The sequence below is a fragment of the Triticum dicoccoides genome, chromosome 3B (assembly GCF_002162155.2).
Source record: "Triticum dicoccoides isolate Atlit2015 ecotype Zavitan chromosome 3B, WEW_v2.0, whole genome shotgun sequence".
Taxonomy (NCBI): Eukaryota; Viridiplantae; Streptophyta; class Magnoliopsida; order Poales; family Poaceae; genus Triticum; species Triticum dicoccoides.
Window position 1 is genome coordinate 236,972,601 of NC_041385.1, and position 4,504 is coordinate 236,977,104.

The following is a 4,504-nucleotide window of genomic DNA, read 5'->3' on the forward strand; positions in this document are numbered from 1 at the left end:
GCCAGGTAATGGGTATAGTTTTGAGGGCGGTGGGTGGCATATGGCTCTGATTAGCAAAGAGCTGACAACTGACGCATCTTTGGACTATGTCCTGAGCATCTGCCCGAGCCGTCGGCCAATAAAATCCTGTACGGAATGCCTTGCCTACCAGGGCCCGGGCGGCGGCGTGGTGTCCGCCTAGTCCGGCATGAATTTCAGCCAAAAGGTTTCGCCCTTCCTCTTCGGAGATACACCTTTGAAGGACTCCGGTTGTGCTTTTCTTGTAAAGTTCCCCCTCATGGACCTTGTAGGCTTTAGACCGCCGAACTATGCAGCGAGCCTCGTTTTGGTCTTCGGGGAGCTCCTGCCTAATCAGGTAGGCTAGGAATGGTTCTGTCCACAGGGCAATTACTGCCATTATTTCGTGGGCTGAAGGCGTTATTTCATCGGCTGAGTCGCCGATTATGTCAGATTGTTCTGTGTTGGGTGGTGTGGCTGCTTCCGGGTTGTTATTTCCGGACTCCTCTTCCCATAGTACGGATGGCCTAAAGAGCCGTTCCAGGAATATGTTTGGAGGGATAGCGTCGCGTTTCGCGCCGATGCGTGCCAATACGTCGGCTGCTTGGTTATTATCCCGGGCTATGTGGTGGAATTCAAGTCCTTCGAACCGAGCTGACATTTTTAGGACAACGTTATGATAGGCTGCCATTTTCGGATCCTTGGCGTCAAAGTCTCCGTTTACTTGGGATATTGCAAGGTTTGAATCCCCGTGCACCTCTAGGCGTTGAATGCCCATGGAGATTGCCATCCGGAGGCCATGTAGGAGGGCCTCGTATTCGGCTGCATTGTTGGAGTCCATGTACATTATCTGAAGTACGTATTGGACTGTGTCCCCGGTTGGGGACGTCAATACGACGCCAGCCCCCAAGCCGGCCAACATTTTGGAGCCGTCGAAGTGCATAATCCAATTGGAGTATGCGCCGTATTCTTTAGGGAGTTCGGCTTCAGTCCATTCAGCGACAAAGTCAGCCAGGACTTGCGACTTTATAGCTCGCCTAGGTTTGTAAGTTATATCAAATGGTAGGAGCTCGATGGCCCATTTTGCAATCCTGCCCGTCGCGTCGCGGTTGTTTATAATGTCGTTGAGGGGTACTTCGGAGGCCACTGTTATCGAACACTCTTGAAAGTAGTGTCGGAGCTTCCGGGATGCCATGAACACTGCATACGCTATCTTTTGATAGTGCGGGTAATGGGACTTGCAGGGAGTTAAGACAGTGGATACGTAGTACACTGGTTTTTGAAGAGGGAATTTATGCCCTTCTGTTTCTCGTTCGACGATGAGTACCGCGCTCACAACTTGATGTGTTGCCGCAATGTATAACAACATTGGTTCGCCCAGGTTAGGCGTAGCCAGGACCGGATTTGTTGCCAATATGGATTTTATTTCTTCGAGTCCGGCAGTGGCCGCATCCGTCCACTCGAAGTGTTCGGTGCGCCTGAGGAGGCGATAGAGGGGCAATGCCTTTTCTCCCAAACGGGAGATAAAGCGGCTTAGAGCCGCCACGCATCCGGTCAATTTTTGTATTTGTTTGAGGTCTTTTCGAATATCTAGCTGTGACAGAGCTCGGATCTTGGCTGGGTTTGCTTCAATTCCACTACCGGATACAATGAAGCCCAGGAGCTTTCCGGCTGGTACGCCGAAAACGCATTTTTCCGGATCAGCTTGATGTCATATGCTCGGAGGTTGTCGAATGTGAGCCTCAAATCGTCTACTAGAGTCTCGACGTGTTTGGTTTTGACGACTACGTCGTCTACGTATGCTTCCACTGTTTTGCCGATCTGGGTGGTCAGACATGTCTGAATCATGCGCTGATATGTTGCGCCGGCGTTTTTGAGTCCGAAGGGCATCGTGTTGAAGCAGAATGGTCCATATGGAGTAATGAATGTCGTTGCGGCTTGGTCCGCTTCTGCCATCTTGATTTGATGGTAGCCGGAGTATGCGTCAAGGAAGCACAATGAATCGTGTCCTGCAGTTGCATCGATTATTTGGTCGATGCAGGGAAGGGGGAAGGGATCCTTTGGGCAGGCCTTGTTGAGGTCTTTAAAATCGACGCATAGGCGCCAGGATTTGTCCTTCTTTGGTACCATTACCAGGTTTGCTAGCCAGTCCGGATGTTTGATGTCTCTGATGAATCTGGCTTCCAGTAGTTTGGCTAGCTCTTCTCCCATTGCCTGTCTTTTGGGTTCGAAAAATCGCCGAAGAGCCTGTTTGACTGGCTTGAATCCTTTTAGAATGTTTAGGCTGTGTTCTGCCAATCTGCGTGGGATTCCTGGCATATCTGAAGGGTGCCAGGCAAAGATGTCCCAATTTTCCCGAAGGAATTCTCGCAGTGCGACATCTACATCAGGGTTCAACTGTGCCCCGATGGAGGCCGTCTTTGCTGGGTCCGTTGGATGGACCTGGAATTTGACTATTTCCTCCGCTGGTTTAAAGGAGGTGGACTTGGATCTCTTATCGAGTATCACATCGTCCCTATTCACCGTAGAGCGCAGCGTAGCGAGTTCTTCTGCCGCTAGGGCTTCGGATAGTGCCTCCAGGGCTAATGCGGCTGTCTTGTTTTCGGCGCAGAGTGCTATGTCCGGATCACTAGCGAGAGTGATTATTCCGCCGGGCCCAGGCATCTTAAGCTTCATGTACCCGTGATGGGGTATGGCTTGAAAAATTGTGAATGCCTCTCGTCCTAATATAGCGTGATATCCGCTACTGAACGGGGCCACTTGGAACGTGACCTCTTCGGACCTGTAATTGTCCGGCGAGCCGAACACCACATCAAGTGTGATTCTTCCTGTGCAGCGTGCTTCCCGGCTAGGGATTATTCCTCTAAAGGTTGTGCTGCTTCGCTCAATGCGGCTCCGGTCTATTTCCATTTTTTGAAGAGTTTCCTCGTAGATGAGGTTTAGTCCGCTGCCGCCATCCATGAGTACCTTGGTAAGACGAAAGCCGTCCACTATTGGACTGAGGACCAATGCGGCTGGTGCTCGGGCTGTTCGGAATTTAGGTTCGTCGTTGGCGTTGAAGGTAATGGTCGTGTCGCTCTATGGATTTGTTGTTGCTACTTGGTAGACTTCGGCGAGGTTGCGGATTGTTCGTTTTCGCATATTATTTGATGCGAAAGTCTCGAAGACTGTTGACACCATACTGGTACTGTTGGAGTGGTTTTCCGGGGCTAGAAGCTCCTCGCCACTTTTGGCCACCTGCCGCAATATCCAACATGCTCGAAGGCTATGTGTTGGGGTGGCGCCTTCTGTACTGTGAATTTTACAGGGTCCGCTGAGCCATCCCTCCAGTACGGTTCCTTGCCCTTTATGGGGTTTTTGCTTTTTGGTTTGGTGCCTGAGTGTGATGCACCCTTTTGTTACGGACTAGGGTTGTATTCGGGGCCGGATTGTCCCAAAACTTAGTTTCGGTTTTCCGGAAACTCTCCATCGCACAGTACTTTCGTACTATGGACGCCAGGTCGGCGAAGCGTGTAATTTCACGGCGACTGACGGCGTTCAAGATTCCCTCGTCCGTGCAATTATTGCAGAAAATTGAAATTGCGTTTTCCTCTCGGTAGTCCTTTATCCTGTCCATAACCAGGAGGAATCTGGCCCAGTAATGATGTACTGTTTCAGTGGGCTCTTGCCGGATTTGAGATAGATCGCATATGTCTGGGTGGGTGGGTGGAATTGGGTCCGGAACCCTACCCATCTCGAGGCTCAAAGGCCGAGAAGTTTCCGAATTTGGAAGCTTGGATTGTTGGACGTTGTCCAACGAGTCCGGTCCGATGCCTGACTTTAGGTTCAGTGTTTGATCGAAGTCCGTCCCTCCACGAGAATCCGGCATGGAGGGTTCGGGAGCCCGGACATGACTAGTTTTCAATACAGGAGAAGAGTCGCCGCGTTGTTCCTCTACCACCGCAACGTGGTGGGTAACCTGGGAAGAGTTAATCTCTCTTAGATCGGTTTTAAGCCCAATCTGATTGTAGTCTGTAGCGACTCCCAGGGCGGCGATGCGATCCAAGAGTTCATTTACGGACGAGAGCTCTGTTGGATCCAGCTGCTCGGCGAATTCTGAGTTGACGTGAAGATTGCTTTTGATGACCCGAGAGGTCATTATCGAAGCGGTGGCCGAACAGGCGGTCATGAGAAAACCACCCAACCGGATAGTTTGGCCGGCGGCCAAGGCTCCTTTGGCGAAGATACCGTCTTTGAAGACGGGAAGAGGCATCCTTCCTATCGGTGACGGCACAGAGGAACTCTCAATGAAAGCACCAATGTCGGTGTCAAAACCGGCGAATCTCGGGTAGGGGGTCCCGAACTGTGCGTCTAGGCGGATGGTAACAGGAGACAAGGGACACGATGTTTTTACCCAGGTTCGGGCCCTCTCGATGGAGGTAAAACCCTACTCCTGCTTGATTGATATTGATGATATGGGTAGTACAAGAGTGGATCTACCACGAGATCGAGGAGGCTAAACCCTAGA